Source organism: Vulpes lagopus, chromosome 8 (assembly GCF_018345385.1).
Source record: "Vulpes lagopus strain Blue_001 chromosome 8, ASM1834538v1, whole genome shotgun sequence".
Classification (NCBI taxonomy): domain Eukaryota; kingdom Metazoa; phylum Chordata; class Mammalia; order Carnivora; family Canidae; genus Vulpes; species Vulpes lagopus.
In genome coordinates, this window is record NC_054831.1 from 28121429 (window position 1) to 28142515 (window position 21087).

Sequence of the window (21087 nt, forward strand, 5' to 3'; positions counted from 1 at the left end):
TGGATCAGGCTTTAGGTTAGGGGAATGTTGTGCCTGGTTTTATCTTCTGTTTAGACCACTAAAACTTTTTCCATATTACCAATAAGGATGTTTCTCTTTATCATTCACTGTGTTCATTGGAGTAGCATCTTTTTCCTTCAAGAACCTTTCCTTTGCACTTACAACCTAGCTAACTGGGTGGTTCAAGAGGCCTACCTTTCAGTTTATCTTGGTTTTTGACCTGCTTTCTTCAAGTTTAATCATTTCTTTTTTTTTTTTTTTTATTTAAAGTTAGAGATGTTTGACTCTTTCTTTCATTTGAACACATAGAGGCCATGGTAGGGTTATTAGATATCCTAATTTCAACATTGTTGTGACTTGGGAAAGAAAGAGGCCCTAGGAGAAGGAGATAATTGGGGAAAGATCTGGTCCATGGAGTAGTCAGAACATATACAACAAGTATCTATTAAGTTCACCATCTTTGAGGCACCTGGGTGGCTCAGTTGGTTAAGTGTCCAACTCTTGGTTTTGGCTCAGGTCATGATGTCAGGGTCACGAGATGGAGACATGCATCAGGTCTGCTTAAAATTCTCTCTCTTCCTCTCCCTCTGCCCCTCCCCCCATCTCATGCATGCGTATGTAATCTATCATTCTTTCTTTAAAAAAAAGTTCATCAGGGGATCCCTGGGTGGCGCAGCGGTTTGGCGCCTGCCTTTGGCCCAGGGCGCGATCCTGGAGACCCGGGATCGAATCCCACATCAGGCTCCTGGTGCATGGAGCCTGCTTCTCCCTCTGCCTGTGTCTCTGCCTCTCTCTCTCTCTGTATGACTATCATAAATAAATAAAAATTAAAAAAAAAATTAAAAAAAAAAAGTTCACCATATCATATGGGCATGGTTCATGGTCCTCTAAAACAGTTATAATGGTAACATCAAAGGTCACTGATCACAGATCACCATAACGAATATAATAATAATGAAAAATAAACATTGTGAGAATTTAAAAGTGTGAACAGAGACGTGGGGTTGCCATCAACCTTCAATTTGTAAGAAAAAGCAGTATCTGTGAAGCATAATAAAGTGAAGTATAATAAACTGATGTATACCTGTATAGGGAAGGAGAAGAAACAGACTAAATCTCATTTCCTATTTTGTACATGATCCTCCTATGTTAGGCCTACACTGAGTTTAAGAAACTGTATTCTAAAACTGTTTTTTAAGTATTTAATATAGAAATAATTATACAATGAAAAGTGGAGTAAAACTGGTCTAAATATATATATATATATATTTGTTAGAGTTCTAACTGCATACATATATATGTATACACATATACATATGTATATATAGTGGTTAGAGTCCTCAGAAATTCTGAGGCTTATATTATTTTTATTATTTTATTCATAGAGTTTGCTATGACAAGAAGCTTTTGGAATATCTTAATTTTCTTGGTAATCACTTAACCAAAAACGTCAGAGCTACAGTTTGATGATTTAGTGTCCTGACCTAGTATTTTTGAAGAATTATTGTCTTGTATATTAAGTTAGTTGGATATAGATTTACTTTTAAATTATGTAGTTCATTAAAAACAAACAAACAAATTGCATGGTCCAGGGGAAGCAAATGAAAGGTATAATTATTAGATATGTATCATGGCAAATCAGTCATATAAGATAAACTCATCTTTTTAGTCACTATGAAATTTTGATAAGTAGTATCTCTCATTTTTCATTTTCATAAAAACTTTAATGCATTTATTGAAGTGGAGCTTTTCTTTCTTAATTTGTTGTGTAGAAGCAGCCAAGGGAAAACAGAAACACAAAAATCAGGAACCACGAATAGGTACAAGGTAGGGGAAGCCCATTTCTTTTAGACAAGTCAATATTTTTTATTCAAATATTTTAAATTATGTGAAACAGCAAAAGGAAAACATTATTTTAAGGTTTGTATATGTAGGATAGAAAAATATTAAGGATGGCTAGCCCAGGGGTCAAGAGTGATTTATAAAGAGAAAAGTTAAAACTAAAAAAATAGTCTTGTCGAGACTTGCACTGTGGAAAATAGGAAGACATCCCAATCTGTGACTGGGGAAACATTAGGTAGTTGGAAGTTTAGAGGTATAATTAGGAAATTATACAAAGGGGTTTCTCAGTATTGATTGAGTCACACACATTACTATTGATCAAGAGACAACAAATGAATAATACATTATTTAGATGACAAAAGAGTATTAATGCCCAGGAAAGGAACCTTTAAATAATTTAATGACTTGGAAAGATTGTCCAAGATTACAATCCCTTGAAAAGAAAAATATTGATAATAAAAACAAATTAGAAGAAAACATACTCCATCAAGTATGAAAACTTAAAAAAAAATGGAGATGAATATCTGGCAGGTAAAAAATAAACCTCTGATGAAGAATTAATGAAAGCAGACCTTGCAGTGAAGCCATGAGGCAGTCATCCTTGTTGATACTGTTGGTTATATTTATGCCATTGTTATAAATTACCTCACGCCCCTTTCTGTCATTCTTTATTTATCTTTCCTGGTTGTTTTTGGCTTCAGTACAGTTAGTTATTATTATTTCTTTTGTCTAGTGTTCTGAGTTTTTAAGCTTTTGATCTCCTACTTTTTCCTTATCTTCATTATTAAGGGAGAAGGAATGGGACTGGCCTTTAAAAGGTCTCATGTATGCCCTAGGAACTATGATGGGTACTTTGTATAATATGATTTAATCTTTAGAAAAACTTGTGAGATACATAGAATTATCTTTGTTTTCCAGATGATAAATCGCAAGCATGATTTGCCAAAGATTACACAGCTAGTGAATGACCAAGTTCAGTTAGCAATCTTTCCACCACACTATAGTGATTTCAAAAGTAATTGCTAATCATAATTATGAATATGGGACACTCTGGAATCATTAAAGAAAGATTAAGTACTACTCAGTGTATAATATTAGTTTAATTTCAGAGGTAACTGAAATAACTCTTTTCTTTAACAATTAGCCCACTTGATTTTTATTTTATCACTGGTGGTAGATACAATACAAAATGTTTGCAGGCATATAAAGAAGCACATTCCTCCTGTTAGCTGATGGAAACAGAAGGGGTTTCCTGGAAAATTTGGTGGGCCTCTCTCTTCGGCAAGGAACATCAGACCAAGCATACAGGTCTCAGTTATGGAGGAAAAGCTCTTATTTTATGTTGTTCCAATCTCTGCTTACAGACACAGTGTTCTCTGGTTTCCTCCAGGCTGCCAGTTCCATAGATGTTGGCTTTCACTCACTTATGCCCTGAGAAGTCTTTTACAGAAACAGCACAGCAGATTACAGATCTGCCTTCTCTTACTGCTCAAATGCCCCAATATTTCTTAGCCCTCAGTACACAGGCCAGTTCTGTTAAAAAGGTTTTTATCCCCAGAGGAATTGTTAAACAATATATCTATGTTACAATTACTTTAATAGTGGAGTTCATATGAGACATCTCTGCCACAACAACTTGCATATATTGGGCAGTCAGTACATTATAAATTGAATAAAAAGCAATTCCATTCAAAGCCGTAGAGGGGTTGTGATTCAAGGCAAAGAGAACAGCAAACCTGGTGCACTGTGGAAGCAGCTTTAAAATATGCAAATTATCAGGCTTTACACAAGATAAAATGAATCAAAATTTTCAGTATTCTGCATGAGAACTGGATTTTTCAATGGCTCCCACAAGCCCTGTGATGCAGAGAGCAAGCAGTTTCCAAGAGTCTGGGGAGGACAGGAGAAACTTCCCTCAGGGCTGGAGCGCTGAATGCAGGAGAGCTGTGAAATGAGGCTGGGAAGCTGGGGCAGAGTCAGACTGGGAGGTCTTCCTATACAAGTGTAAGAGTCTGTACTAATCTAGCAGTCAGTAGGGAGACATTTGATTTGTGCTTTAAAAAGACTGATCCCTGGAATGTGGTATATATACTGATGGTGCCAAGAGGAGAATCAGGAAACCAGCTTAGGAGTGATTATGTTGATCTAGATGAAGAGAATGACCATCGCCTTGATTAGCAGTGGCAGGGGTGTGGGGAGTGGGGGTAAATAAAGGGATTCATGAGATATTTGAAAAATAGAATTTAATGACTTAGGTGGGATGAGGGAATACGAAGCATAGGCTACTATTCCAATCCCAACAAATGACATAATTTATATTCTATTAATAATTTCAGAAAAAAAAACAATTTCAGGACTAAAAACTTATGTAATTTTGAAGTTAGGAAGATATTGTTAGAACTTAGGGGCCTCTGGGCAACTCAGTGGTCATGATCTCAGGTGCTGATCTCAGGGTCATGAGATGGAGTCCATATCGGGTGGAGTGTGCTTGAGATTCTCCTGCTCCCTTGGAACCTCCTCACTGACTCGCCCTCTCTCTCCCTAAATTAAAGAAAAAAAAGGACACCTGAGTCGCTCAGTTAGGGTCTGCCTTGGGCTCAGGTCATGATCCCCAGGTCCTAGAATAGAGCCTGGAATTGGAGTCTGGCTCCCTATTAGGTGAGGAGCCTGCTTCTCCCTCTCCCCTCCCCCCAGCCTCGCTGGTGCTCTAATTATCTCTCTCTCTCTCTCTGAAATAAATAAAATATTTTAAAAATAAATAAATTAATTAAAAATACTGCCAGAACTTAATTAGCACTCCAAACTAGAGAAAGGGGGGATATATTCCATTTTTAATTATCTAAAAAAACCTTCTGCAAGATTATGCATACTACAACCAATCTTGCTGTTGATAACACTTATAGAGCATTATTTCTAAGCTTAATCTCTCATATTACAATTCTGGTTTATTTGATTTTCTCTTGCTCTTATGCACACAGCAGTTAGTTAGCATCCTTGACTTTGGACAGATCATTATCAGTCACCACCATGATTCATTCACAGATTATTAATGACTCCAAAGGCTATCCTGTAGAAGACTATAGATGTTGCCTTGAAGACTCCAATTATAAAATTTTAGGGTTATGTCCCAGAAAATTCTAACTTTCAATCACTAATTTATTTTTATAGTTTTCTCATTGCTGAAAACTTTAATATTCTGGCTTCTTTCTTTGCAACATAACAGCAAGAGAAGCAGTTTCTTAGGCTTTCCATTTCTCATAAAGTTCATAAAAAGGTAATTCATAAAAGGAGAACAACTTAGCGCTAATGTGTTTAAAAAATAGTTCAAGCTGATATATAACAAAAGGATAATGTTGCACATGAAACATTTAGCACAGGATACAATTAAGAGCAAAGAACACCATTCATACTAAGTCTAAGAATTCTTAGACATAATAGGTATTTCTTTTCTAAACAATGGTAAATGTTGAAAATCAATTCTTTAATATCCCCAATTTACTCTCATAGTTTCTATTTTTTCATCTTGGATTCAGAAAGGAGTCTATTACCCAAATCATAAACATAAATATACCAAACTTGGGCAAAATAGCAGAAACACATATGCTACATAGTCGTTAATAATTTACCACAAATCTAAACTTATTAGTTATTTCTTAGTTTGCCAGATGCATTATTTATAGGGTCTTTTCCTGTTGGTGGACTACAGCTGTCATATTAATTTTTAATCAAATTGTGAAATTTTATAAGTAATTCTTAAAGCCAGGTGAATAAAAAGAGAAAGATCTCTGGGAAACAGTATTACAATGTATTCTATTTCTGGGAACAAATTTACCATTCATTCTAAATATCAAATATCAGAATGATTTTAAGGACGATGGTTAAGACACATCACACATTTATTTTCTCTAAGTTAATTTAGAGCTTATTTGTGACTGTAAAGTCTCACAGTTTTTGCCTTTAAAGAAGCAGCCAGGAACTGAATATTTATGATTCTGACACTGCCCCACACTTTTTTTTTGTTTTCCTTAGGGATTTCACCCAGCCCAACAGAGAAAATGTGAACCGACATTCTCTGCAATCTGCCAAGTGCTAAAACTATTTTCCTGCAAATACAGTAAAAAATTATCTTAGCATTAAAATGCATAAATTGGAGAGATCATGAAAGGAAAAGTTCAATAGCTTCACGGAATTATTAACAAAGCTAATTCTCCATTCACCCACTTTCCCCTAAAAGCACACACATGCTCACACATAGATTGCCTTATAAAATATGCAGTAGATGGAAATTCCAGGTATAAGTTCTCAGGAATTGAATATTCTGTGTGTGTGTGTTTGTGTATATATGTGGTTCATTTTTTTTCAGACTAAATGCCAAAATCTGTGAAATCTGTGAAATACAGATCCTTTAAAAGGAGTTTGGGTATCAGTATATTCTATCTGACTTCGTAGGAAAAAATTACATTTATACATTGAGTTAGAAACAAAATGCTGGCTTTGGGATAGGTTTGTCATTTATAACTGACTTCAAGACTTTAGATTGGTCAGTAGACTCATCAGAGGCTTAGTCTCTTACCTGGACAATGAGGATTCTGATGTAACCTTCACCACACAGTGGTTAAGTACCAGATGAAAATGTGACAATGTGAAGTTCTTGTAAGGAATTGTTTTATTATTGCACCCTTATTATATGTCTGAGACTAAATTTGAAACAAAACACAAAAGAACATTATTTTGTCCAGAGAGGGGTGAGGTCCATGAACAAAATATAAATAAAGTGCATTGAAGGGATGCCTGGGTGGCTCAGCGTTTAAGCATCTGCCTTCAGTTTAGGGCATGATCCTGGAGTCCTGAGATGGAGTCCCACATCAGGCTCCCTGCATGGAACCTGCTTCTCTCTCTGTTTGTGTCTCTGCCTCTCTATCTCTCTGTGTTTCTCATGAACAAATAAAATCTTTAAAAAAAATAAAGTGCATTGAAAATGTATATATGATTGGGTCCTTTGAAAAAAAGCTCATTCCTAGGGGGGCATAGAAACTCATTGCTAGGACATAGCAATGGGTTCTGTTCCTGTATTCAAGGATAGCTATAATTCAGCCACTCAGTACTTTGATACACAAGGTTTTAATAAAAATAAAAAAGAAATAAAGTTTTATAGTGTTTACCTCTAGTTTTCTTACTGTTTTTCCTATAGAAATTTGCTTCTACATACTAGTTCATTAAAATAATCATACATACTTGCATAATCATCATACTTGCATTCTTGCCTTTATGATTGAGAAATATGATGCCAGAATGTCTTTTTCGAATGTTTATTCCCTTGGAGAAAAAAAGATAGTATTGCAGAAGAAAGCTACTGAGCAGACCAGAGTAACACTTAATCCCTACAAGTTTATTTTTAAATGCAGTGGTCTAATTATTGTGAATATTAACAAGTTTCTAACATAGACATTGAGTTAGATTATCTCAAGTAATCTCTTTTGTAAAAACCTCAGTAAGGATTTATTATGTTTAATATCCAACAGATGTCAGAGAGCATCTCAAGCCTCAGAGGGACAGGCTACCTGTTGACTGCCTACCCTCTAACTGGCCTAGAAGACAAGTGGATGGAGAAAATATGAGGCTGGATATAGATCTTCCCCCTCCCCCATCCCAAACTCATTTAACATGCTATTGAAAGAAGCTGGTTCAGTTTGTTTTTTCAAAGTTGACCAGCTAAATTATAGAAAGAAATAGTTTTTATTTAGTTGTAGCCTCAAAAGAGAATTCAATCTGTCCTAGAACTTTAATATAGAGAAGTGATAGGTGAATTAAAAGCTTATAAAGAAGTTAGTTTGAGAACATGCAAGAAAGTGGACGAGAAGAAAGATGCTCTAGTCCCTTCTTTAGGACGGTGAACTATTCTGCACAGCACACCTGAGAGTGAGAGACTATGTTTTTATTTTGGTTCTCTGGTAATCTATTCCTGCTTAGTTTTTTCTTGGTCCCTTTGGATATCACAGGAATAGATATTGCTATAAGCATGAGTGACAAATACATGGATAAAGAGGCTGGTATGGGACAGATTTTCCATAGATCTGTCCTGAGAAGTGCATTAGCTCAGGCTATAATTTTAGCAATCAAGACATCTATAATTGAGTAGAAATGCCAATGAAAAATAAAGGACCAAACGACAAAAATTAGTCAAATTTTACACTAATGAAAAAGGTTTCCTAAATTGCTTTGCTTTGGTATTTCATTATCCAGGTTTCTAAAAACTGCACCTGTACTAGTCTTGCTGAATTTTTGGCTTCTATTTCTGCCCTTCCCCACTTCTCCCCTTTTCTGCCTATTTATGGTAATTTTGCCACAGTATTTTGACCCATACATCTGAAACTTTTAAGAATTCTGTTATTGGACTGCTTAACGTGTTCAAGCCAGTATCTTAAGTGCTATAGAAACTAAAAATTTAATCAGGGACATGTAACACATGCTCAGGTAACTACAATATCAATGAATAAGTATGTGTTTAGATCATTTTGTTTTTGAACAAAAATGAATTAACTTCAACCTAGATCGAACACGAAGTCTCAGAGTAATTAGTGTGTTAATAATAAATGAAAAAAATCGGTATAGCTGGGAGACACAGAGTTTGAAGAGGTGGGAGAAGCAGCATAAGCAAAGGCACTGAAGGTGGAAAATGAAATTGTGTGTATGGGATAAAATGTAGTTGAGTGCACCCGAAACTTAGAACACTAGAGATTGACAAAGCAGGTTGGAGACTTTTCCTGGAATGATTAAATGCCAGCTGAAAAATTCAGACAGTATTTAATACACAGATGACAGGATGCTACTGAGTGGTTTGAATCCAGGAATGACCTGATGAAAAAGCAAATACATTCAACAGTGAGAAGAATGGGTATTTGGGTTCTTTCCAGTTTGGGGCTATTATGAACAAAGCTATTATGATCATTCATGTACAGCTTTTTGTGTGAACATAAGTTTTCATTTCCCTGGGACAAATGTCCTTGAGTATACTTGGAGGATTATTAGGATAAATGCACATTTAGTTTTGTAAGAAATGTCAAAATATTTTTCAGGGGGTTGTACAATTTTTCACTCCCACCGGCAATGTATGAGTCATCCAATTCTCTGCATTCTCACAGCATTTGATATTCTCACTATTTTTTATTTTAGCAATTTTGAATCATGTTATCATATAACATTTGTTGCTGAAAAATAAAAACTTATGACACAATTCTTTTAAAGACTTTATTTATTTATTCATGAGAGACACAAGAAGAGAGGCAGAGACACAGGCAGAGGGAGGAGAAGCAGGCTCATGCAGGGAGCTTGATGCGGGACTCCTTCCTGGGAATCTGGGATCATGCCCTGAGCCAAAGGCAGACACTCAACTGCTGAGCCACCCCAGCGTCCCTATGACACAATTTTTAACAACTGTGTCACTTTCCATTTTATGTGGGAACCAAGATTTCTTCAATCAATTTCAAATTGATGGGAATTAAGGCTTTTATTCACTGTTATTAACAATATCTAATAAACTTACATCTACTTTTACTTGTCTGATTATCCTAGTGACTACATTCTTAGGAGATGGAAGATTGGCATATTCTTTTTTATGTTTTTTGACACATCAGTGTTTGACCTGGAAGTTAGAGGCTTGGGTTTGGATGTCGATTCCATCATTAATAACTATGTGATTTTAGGCATGTTGTTTAATCTTTCTGGATTTCAGTTCATATACCAAAAGAGGATATTATTTTGCTTGTTTATCTCATAAGACTGCTGTAAGTACTAATTAGAATATCTAATAGAATGCAACACTCAAGAATCTTACATATATTTATTAGAGGTACCTGAATGATTCAGTTGGTTAAGCATCCGACTCTTGATTTCAGCTCAGGCCACAAACTCAGGGTGGTGTGATGGAGTCCTGCATGGGGCCCAGTGCTCAGTGGGGAGGCTGCTTGTCCCTCTTCTTCCCCCCTGCTCCTCCCCCCACTCACACGCATGTCCTTACTCTCTCACACAAATAAATAAATAAAATCTTTAAAAGAGAATTTAAAATATGGTAAATATTTTTTTTAAAGATTTTATTTATTTATTTGACACAGATAGAGAGGGAATGAGAATGATTCCTCAGGTAGGATGAGTAGCAGGGAGAGGGAGAGGGAGAAGCAGGGTTCCCACTGAGCAGAGAGCCTAATGCAGGGCTCTCATGACCTGAGCCAAAGGTGGATGTTTGAATGAGCCACCAAGGCGCCTCCATTTTTTTTAAGGTAGGCTCCACATCCAGCATGGAGCCCAATATGGGGCTTAAACTCAAGATCCTGAGATCAAGACCAGAGCTGAAATCAAGAGTCAGACACTTAACCGGACTGAGCCACCTAGGTGTCTCTGTTATCCATTTTTACTATTAGCACATTGTTATCATTTTCTTTGGGCACAGTTTTCAGTCTTGAAGTAAGAACCAGCTGTCTGGGTCTCACTGTCATTGGTGTTGACATGACTCCATTGGGCCATGGAAACATGATTGAGGTAAAGCCATCAAAAGGAACAGTCCTGCCCTGTGTTCAGTCGCTGCTTTGTTATCTTTTCCCCAAATGCCTCTGGTGCTCTCCCCCATTTAACTTCTATTACTTAAAAGGTCCATCCAATTTCTTCTTACTTTTCCATGACCTAATCTCTCTCCCTGTGTACTCTAGTATGTTTTAATTATTTAGCACTTATTTAATCATATACTTTTGGATCATCTAATTAATTATATTATTATTTAACATTTTACACAGGACTATTTAAAAAATATGACCATGTCTGAAGGCTCTTAAGAGCAAAAACTGGTTTATAATTAATTATGTTCCCCATCCTCTAAGGTCAGACCTATTAGAGTAGCTGCTGAATAGATGTCAATCGAATAAATAAGTGAATGCATAAAGAACTGCATGCATATGAAATAATGAATGAATGAACTAGTTGGAAGTCCAGGAACCAGAAAGACAAACCTGTCATACCACATAGTATCTGATGATCGATAAAATAAACTGCTTCTGGTTGATGTATAAAAAAGTTCTCAACCTAATTTTAAAGGGTTTTGATCTTGTTTCCTGTGTTGTTAAGCTATTGAAATAGCTAATAACTGAGGGGATAGAGGTGTGTCTTCACTGGAGCAATTTTTTTGTAAAGAATAGACAGTTACTTATCTGTACTTTTTTTTTTTAATAGTCTCCATGCCCAGTGGGGAGGCCAGCTCACAATCCTGAGATCAAGACCTGAGCTGAGATCAAGAGTCAAACACTTAACTGACTGAGCCACTCAGGTTCCCCTACCTATCTGTTCTTTTTAGTTTCATCAAAAGTTGGATGAACTAGATTTGCAAAGCTGGGGCTGGGTTGCATGATTTCTATTTCTGGCAGATGAGTGAATCCATGAGTTTGGGAATGAGCCATTCTTTCTCTGGAGGTCACAAAAATGGCCTCTATAATGCCTACAGTTTACACTGCTCACACAAAAGAAATCCAATCCCTGCTTCTCCCTATATACTTTTAAAATAAAGAATACTACCCTCAGTTAGCTGCTAGTTTTTGTGAAAAATCATCCAATCTGTTTGGTTATGGCCAATGTTTCACTAACTGTTTCATTCTGTTTAATTTACATGTCACTGGCTCAGCAGGTAACTAGATTCTTGAAAACAACTGAACTGTGACACTTGCCCTTTCTATTTCTGACTGTAATATCTTTGGTGGCAAGTTGTCATATACTGTGTAGATATGACCAACTGACCAACAATAATTGCCGTATCTTTTCTAGTAAATCTGTGAGATTACTTTTTCATGAATTTCCAGTAAAAATACATAAGTACAAATCCTTTTAAAGGGTCAGGGTAAACAGTGTTTGTAATTAAAAGAATTAAAAGAATTATTATACACACTTTGACACATTGATGTAACAAATAAAATAGTCATGTTGGATGTGAACATTTTCAGTTGCCAAAACATTTTAATATTGCCTTACAATGACATGATGAACCATTTGTCATCATCAAGTAAAGCACATACATATAAAAGTGATTAGATGTTTATTGCCTGCTCTGAACATCTAAGCCTCTGCCTAGCACTGTGTACTGGACCACAGAACATGATGATCCAAGAAACAAAAACATTACTTTGAGGATAAGGGAGACACCACAGCTCCTCATTTGGAGTCGTGTTTCTTTGGCTTTGAAGATTTTTGGGTGGATTAGGTCCCTGTCTTTGGCCAGAATGTCTCACACACTCCCAAATGTCTAATGGAAGCTGAGTTAATGAGAGAAATAAACATAGGAAACAGGTTCATATCCTTTTTTCACATTTCAGGGAATCAATTTTCTTTTTGAGCTGCATGTTTCTCATTTGTAGAATGGGTTAGAAACACCTATCATATAAGTAGATGTGTTGTAAAAAGTAAAGGCAATCTAAAGAATATAAACCCCATTGCACCAGAGGGGCTCAGATCTTTTTCCCCAAATTTCTTTCTCTTAACTTATGTGGGACATTCAGGCTGGTTACCAAACTAAAATCTCTATTTGCAGAACTTCATGGGATTGACCAGTCTAAGATTTAAATGTCACAGTCACAAAACCATCTATAAAGGCCTTCCCAGGTGGGGAGAAAGCACTGCCCCTTCTCATTCATTGTACAGGTTGGTATGGCTGGCTTCTGTTAGCACTTCCTACCTATATTAGTCCACAATAGGATAGCCAGATTTATCAAATAAAAATACAGAGTACAATATTTGGAAGATAGTTATACTAAAAAATTATTTGTTTATCTAAAATTCAATTTTCACTGGGTATCTTGTATTTTATCCAAAAACTCTAGCCCAAATTTCATTACAAATTTTCTACCAGACATATTGCTACTTTTGAGCTTATCCTTAGTTTCCTTCTATATAATGTCACCTTGATTTTGTGATATTACATTTCATTGGTTGATTACACACGATATACCACTTCTCTATTAAGGATTTGCCACACAAAACATGCGGTGAAGGGAACACTCTCTTTTTAAGAAATGTTGATGTTACCATTCTCATAAAACTGCATTTAAGTGATCTAAAATAAGACCTTGATTTATTTTTTTCATTCTTTTAAATAATATAACAATAAATCTGTGAGTCAACATCCTACATACTATCTGCTATTGTTTTACCAACCTAGCTAGGTTATTATCTGTCTGGTTATGAATTCTATATTCTGTCCCCCTAATACTGATTGTTATATTGTGTCTCCTCCCTTTGTCCTTTATCTTCCCTTTCTTGCTCAAACTTTATTTTGTTTGTTCTGAGAGTTTTAATTTTGTGAAATTGAAAGATTTGTCCCATCTTTTCTCTCCAGGCCATAAACAGAATTTTATTTCCAAAATTCTACTTAGGAAATACATTGACTTTGAAGGGACATATGACTGACGGTTGCATGAGTCCAGGGTTTCTCTGTGGTAAATTGGGGGTAGTGAATCTGAAAGACACAGGGAAACTCTGAAGATCTGAGTGTTCTGGAGTTATTCTCTCTCTGAAGTAGCTGTAACCTCATGGAAAGAACTTTGGACTTGTCATCTAAATCTTCACCTCCAGGTCCTTGTCCTGAAGCCTAATAGTTCTGTGTTTTTTTGCAATGATGACTTGGTACTCTGAATTTCACTATTCTCAGCCTTGATATAGGAATAATAATATATCCACAAATAATAGCTCTAAAGAATAAAGTGATAGTCATGGAAATGATTGACAAACTATAAAGTATTATACCAATATTATATATTAATGTTACTGTATTAACTTAAAATTTGTTATTTACAGGACATTCAGATCTTATAGATACATATACTTTCATATATATCTATATGCATATATTATATGCACTAATCATCATTTACCTTAAGATACTTATTTTTTTAAGGTTTTATTTGCTTATTTGACAGAGAGAGAGACAGAGAGACAGACACACACAGAGAGAGTAGAAGCAGGAGTGGAGGCAGGCAGGAAGGAGAGGGAAAAGCAGACTCCTCGAGGAGCAGGGAGCCAGATGCAGGGCTCCAGCCCAGAACCCTGAGATGATGACCTGAGCCAAAGCCAGATGCTTAACTGACTGAGCCATCCAAGATACTGCTTTTATATATCCTCACTATTTGTTTTTAATTCATCATGAATAAAATGACACAAAACATATGTCATGTGAGTTCTTTTCTATCCATTAAATCAATAAAATCTAATTTTCAGAAGAAAATGAAATAGCAAAGAAAAGAATACAACAGAGAATCCCAGAGACTTCAAGAACACTGTCTACATTTTGAGCAGAACAGAGAACAAACCAAGTAAGTTTTCATTTTATCAGGCATTAACAATTGATTAATTCTTCTTGATTATCTATCATTACCCTTCATGAGCTATATTGGCAGAGGGCAATCCTCCACTCAGAACCTGAGAAAAGGGCCCCCCAGGGTCTCTTCAATCAGAAGAGATGTGCTGTTGAGATATGAGTGAGGCTGGAGTTCCTGTCAATAGATAAAATCTGTTTCAGTGTCTACATGCTCAAGGCCTCCATCATTCTGCTGTTGACTCTGTTGCAAAAGAGCTGAGCCCTGGCTGATTATAATTCTGCAGTGAGATGCAATACTCATCTCAAATTTTTGTTTTAACTGATTACTGTTTTGTAACCCTTGCATTCTACAGGGAATCATGCATTTCAATCCATGGTAGACATAAAATATCTGTTTTGACAGTCTTTGATTGTACTTAAATAGTACATATTTTAAATAATCAAAGAGGGCTTATATAATAAAGTTTGAGGTCTCAGAAGTGCTTCCTGTCAGTAAGGATGAGAAGGAAAGTGAAGTCTTGTTAAAAATAGTATCATGGAATTATAGAAGTAGAAGATATCATGGTGATCATCTAGACTCAGGGACTCCATTTACAAATGGCAAAAGGGAAACACAGAAAAGGTGAAAGAAGCTAAGAGATTTACCTAAATTCATGAAGTTGGTTAAAAACTGTGATTTGGGGGCACCTAAGTGTTTTATTGGGTAAGCAACCGACTCTTCGGTTCACGCTCAGGTCATGACTCAGGGTTGTGAGATCAAGCCCCTGCTCATGCTCCACACTCAGTAGGGAGTCTGCTTGGGATTCTATCCTTTTTGCTCCTCCTTTGCTCATATGGATGTGCTCTTTCTCTCAAATAAATAAATTTTTAAAAATTTCTTAAGCATAATGAATTTTCCTCTCCACATCTGTTAAAGCTTTAAATTTCTTTTTCTTTCTTTCCATTACTGTAATTATATATATATAAATTATATAATATAATAATACATAATTTATAGATATACTATGTTTTATTATTATCTGATGAGCTTAACATAAGTATAGGTTTGGAGTCAGATTGTCTATTTTCAATTTTTGACTATATCACTTATTACCTGTGGAATCTTCAGTAGGCTGTGTAGCTTCTCTATGATTTAGGTTTTTCATATATAAAATGTAGGTGATAATACTTTTCATCTCATAAGGATATTGAAGATTAAAGGACGAAAGTATTAAAATATATGTAAAGATGCTTCTCCAAGCCTGGTTCAAAACTGTTTGTCATTATCATTGTTAATCCATTTTAATTAAAGTAGATTTTAAGAAATGAATAAAGTTAAAATGTGCTACTTGATTCTTTAATTTCAAATATCATAGTGATTAACAAGTCTTTTTCTGTGTCTACATGATTGAGCCTCTTTCATTCTGTTTTTGACTCTGTTGTAAAAGAGCCTAGCTGTGGCTGATTATAATTCTGCAGTGAAATGCATTTACTCATATGTTATAGTTTTATGGTTATAGTTATAACCATGGTTATAATGAGAAAATGGAATTAGATAAGAATTACCAGAATTTTGCTCTAAAGATTTTTATGCACAGTAAAAATGAGAAAAATAGTTATCATAGATACCTGGGGAAAACTGGGAAAAATGAAATTATTGGGAGAGGATAAGGAAGCCATATGTATTTTTTCAGGAGAAATGATATAAAATATTCAAATACATTTGAATCTTGCATCTGACGCTCAAAAAATATATAATCTTGGGCAAGTTCCTTAACCTTCTGTGTTGGTGTTCTTTTCCCCCCTAACTTTATCAAGGTATAATAGACAAAAGTTGTACATATTTAAGGTGTACAACACGGTGACTTGATATTTGTATACACTATAAAATAATCACTATAAGCAATCTAGTTAACACATCCATCACCTCACATAGTTCCATATTTTGTTTTATTCTGTTTTGATTTTGGTAGTGAGAATATTTAAGATCCACTCTCAACAGATTTCACATCATACCATATTATTAACTATTCTGCTTTGGGGTGTTCTTATCTATACCTCATAGGATAACTGTCAAGATTCAATAAGGTGACATGTATAAATCATGCAGAGTAGATAATAAAGATAACAATAACAGGTTGATTAATAGAGATGGAATAATTAATAGTAGAACCCAAGTCAACATCTAATGGCAGAGAAAAAAAATGACATATACGCACAGAGATAGTATCTAGAAAAATATATAATGCTTTAGAAGCAGTGTGTGCAATAAATAGGTCCACCCTGACAAAATTTTAGATCAGGAACTGGCAAACTCTAGCCTGTGGGCCAACTCCTATCCCTATGATGAAAAATTTAGGTTAGTTTTTATATTTTTAAATGGTTGGAAAAAAACCCAGAAGATGAATAAGATGAATAATATTTCCTGACATGTGGAATTGTACAAATTTCAAATTTCAGTATCCATAACTAAGGTTTAATTGGAAAACAGCCATGCTCATTAATTTCATATTGTTTATCGCTTCATTTACGTTACAAAGAGAAAGTCCCGTAGTTGTAACAGAGCATATTTGTTCCACAAAGCTTACAATATTTACTGTCTGGACTTTTGCTGAGAACATTTGCTAGCTTCTATTTTAGACCATTAAATTATCTCTGAGAGAATATATTCCCATAAAATCCAGGACCAACCTCCAGGGTAGAGGACCTACAAAAATCTAACCTATAGGATATAGTGCAGATAGAAAGATATTTCTCAGAAATTAACTCAGTTGCCTTACAAGTAGAGAAGTGATATCACAGATGAACATATCAGGAGACAGGAGAGCCTTTCCAAAATCCACAAGTAAACTGAAGCAGGTTAAGAAAAAGCTGAGGATAGTTGTTTATGTCAGTGGCTGCTCCCAATCTATGGAAAATGGTGGAATAAAAATGGTTATTATGAAAGAAAGAGATGCTTTGTAAGAAAAGGTTAACAAATAGGCAAAAGAAGTGATTTTTTCTTCCTCAGAAAAGAAATATTTCTCTGTCTGCACTATATCCTATAGCTTAGGTTTTTGTAGAGTCTCTACCCTGGAGATTGGTCTATGCTGGAAAACAATCAGATTACAGCTAGTGCCAAATTGCCCTGTAGTTGTGGGTCCCAGAAAAACAGGGCATTATTGGAAACTGCTTGAGTTTTTAGCATTATGACATTATATTGTCTGTGTGAAGGTTTGGTCTCCATCCTATGTTCTTTGGCTGTTCCAGTCATTAAATGGACATAAGACAGATTATGACAGGATAAAAAAAATAACAATTTTGTATGGATGAGAACACCAAAGATATGAGGTTCCCTGACAGTCAGGCAATTGAGGCTTACAGGTCAGGAACTAAGGAGAAGGAGTAGGGATCTGGTATTTCAAAAGGAAAGGCGACAATGTATAGGAAGATGGGAAGATCAAAGGTTTGGTGAACAAATGTTTGCCATGCAGGTAAGCCTTTCTGGTGTAAAAAGTTATATCTGGTATTAACTCTCTTCCTGGTACAGATCCTCTATCTAAATTCCTTTAGGCAGTTTAAAGAAGAGGTCAAACAAACAAACAAACAAACAAAATCTTCCTGTGTCTGTTGAGGTTTGATTACCATCACCTCAAAATAATCTACGTGTGGTGTGATTTGGGGTCACATTTTCTGCCCTCTTTCAGTGGCACTAAATAAAAAATATATTTGATTTAGAAATAAACATATCGTGAAACTGCAAATGGACATGTGTCACTCTCTCTTCTATATACCCTATCCTATAACAGTCCCCGAAATGCTCTTTGAATTTCCCCTTTCCAACGCATTTGCTCCAGATGTTTCTGTAATCAGAATTTTCATCCTTTTTCTGTACAGATTGCTTCTAGCCTTCAAAACCCTATCAATTTTCAAGAAAATTCTCCTTGTACAGTCAGAATCATCTTCTCCAGGGATCCCTGGGTGGCTTATCGGTTTGGCACCTGCCTTTGGCCCAGGGCGTGATCCTGGAGTCCCGGGATTGAATCCCACATCGGGCTCCCTGCATGGAGTCTGCTCTTCCCTCTGCCTGTGTCTCTGCCTCTTTCTGTGTCTCTCATGAATAGCTAAATAAAAATATTTTTTAAAAATAGAAAAGAATCATCTTCTCCATCTTCTGTCTTTCCATAATTCTTTAGATCCACTTCTATTTCCCTCTTTATTCTTTATGTTCAGGTTGCTTCTGTGCATGACTGCAACCATTACTGGACCATAAACTCTTTAAGGACAAAACCATGATCTGCCATTTGCTGCCCCATATCATTAAGCCCAGTATTTTGAGCATGTTGGAGGCACAATGCATAGGTGTGAAAGTGAATTGCTAAAGGCTTTTCGCCCCTTTTTCCCTTTCTCCAAGGTGGAGATATCTCAAAAAAACAAAAGTGGCAGGGAAAGTAATGAGTGCTATTAAAAATCAAGCAGTGTTGAATGGGTTCAGAGGTCAACATAATCACAAGTGTCCACATATTAAAATATTGTACAATTAACCCCAAATAATTCTTAATGTGTATAGAATAATTAACACACATTGAACTAGTATTAAACATGAGTATAGAAAAATGTTCTCTACTGAATAGCTGATTGGTTTCTTAGAGCCTGTAAAGGGGCTGTTTTTTTTTTTTTTTTTTTTTAGTTATTTGTGAGAAAAATCAGATTTTTCAGGGAAAGAACACTTAATTAGCTAGAGCAGGTGATTAACTCCAAGAAAATAACGAGTTGATTCTGTGAGCCTGACCAAAGCTGGTACAGTTTATACACAGAATTTCGGGTCTTTAACTGAACTTTGAAGTAGGAAAAGAATGGGACTGGCTAGAAAAGCAAAAACATTGCATCTGGCATCATCAGTAGAACCTTATAAATCTCATCTCTTTAAACTCAGAAACCTTAGAGAATCCCCAAATTGCTTTCTATCTTTTGACTTCAAAACGAAGGGTCACATTTGAGAGCCTATTTTTGATGCAAGCAGATCTTTATGACTAAATTTCAAGCAGTTGATCAGATAGAAATCACTCAGGAGAAATCAGAAAGCTACTGAAGTTATAAAAGAGAATTGTGTGTGGATGTGTGAAATGAAGTAGACAGCCACCTCATCTGTCAGTTTCAGTTAGAGAAGTGCCCATCAATTCTGTGAGTCATATGGAGAATAGTGCCTGTTAGGATAATATATGAATAACCTATATTTTAATGGCATGTTTTGTGTTTTATATAATAGGACAGAACTAAGTAGGAAATCACTTGCTTGGTTTGCCTGAGACCAAAGTACAGTAGGATTCGTTTACCTGAGAGATAGTGATGTTAGCCCAGGAGAGTGGTACTCATTTGGCTCTGTGAAAGAGAGCAGTCATATACACTTGTATCTACATCCTCAGAGCCACAAATATTTATTACCGTAGCCATTTTGTGTTGCTTCATGAGTTTTTTTTTTCCTAGAGGAACAGTGAGAAGTGGGAAGTCATTTTTTCCTCTCTCAAGGAGAGAAGTAAATAATTTAAAATGAGCTTGGAAAAAAGTCTTCCGGTTGGAAAGGAATTAAAGTTGTCCATGTCTTTCTCCCCATTTTATAAATGTCCTTGTATTCTTTTGTTAATTACTTGGTTATAAAGTCTTTTCAAAAATCAAATAATTTACATGGCTAAGTAGTAAAGCTTAATTTAAAAGCATCAGACCCTGACATAATTTTAACTTAAAATGAGCCTCCCAGGCTAAGCAAATTATACTTTTTTTTTTCTGGGTCACAACTATCGTATACTTTCATATTTAAAAACATTACTTCAGGCAACTTCTAAAATTCTTTCATTTTCACTCTCTCATAGCTAATACCTAACTTTAGATTTTAAACTTTTCTCTTAGGAAATCCAATTTGAGGATGCTTTTTCTACTAACTGAATGTACATGCCTCCAGGGTTCAGAGATGATATGAAGCACTAAATATTCAGAAACCAAAGTTGGTCAGTCTTTCCTCAGGGCACCGTGACCCTTTATTTATATATGTCTCTGCCTAATTCCAAGCCTAGTGCCTAATGTCAACTTGGTAAATCTGTATTGAATAAAAAAGTAGTAATTGAGGTGTATGCCATTTATAAGCTGCGTGGTCTTAGGCCACATGCTCAACCTCTTTGGACTTCAATTTTGATTTGTGTTTTTTAATCCATAAAGTGGTGTTTGAATTACATGCACTATTAAATTCCTCCAGGTTCCAACACTCTATGATTCCATAAGAACTTGGCCAAAACAAAAAGAAATAATGCTGAATTGGTAAAACCAAACAAAAGCCCCAACTAGAAGGTTTCTTTGGCTATTACATCTAATCTCCCCAAGCATCAATATATATACTCCTGGACCTTGGTGGACCAAATCCTATGAGCCATCCATTCATTTACTTAGAGAAAAATTCATATATTCAGATATTTTGAGGTGAATTATCTTTGGTAATTAGTGAAATGAACATTTGGTTAAATAGGGAAAGTACCATCTTGGCAGATAAAGAAATTACTGTGCAGGTTGGCCTTAAACAACAAGCAAGAAATGAGTAGACCTTTCCAACATGAATTTTTGTGGTGGCTAAATTACACTGAAACAAATTCAACATAAAATCAGGCAGCATGCTTCTGGTATTTACCCCCAGTCAACAACACTAATGTCCATAATGTTTGGGGTTTCGCTGTTGTCCTTTATGTTTGTTTAGCCTTCCTTGTCATCAGTTAAAGGCATGACATCAATCATGTTACATTTCACCCTCACATGGATATTTTGAGATTAATTAAAATAACAAGTGGAATTTAATAGGAATAAAAACTAAAACCATCCTTTTTTTTTGTTCTTACCTCCTGTGATGCTAGGCATAATAGAGATACTATCTGGAATTCTATGATAATCCTGAGAGA

At 35.6% G+C, this 21087-nt stretch overlaps 1 protein-coding gene across 1 annotated transcript in view; it reads right to left on the bottom strand.

Moving 5' to 3' along the window:
* The window catches only part of GALNTL6 (polypeptide N-acetylgalactosaminyltransferase like 6), a 1140566-nt gene that overhangs the window by 315032 nt on the left and 804447 nt on the right, over positions 1 to 21087 (bottom strand). The window lies entirely within an intron of this gene.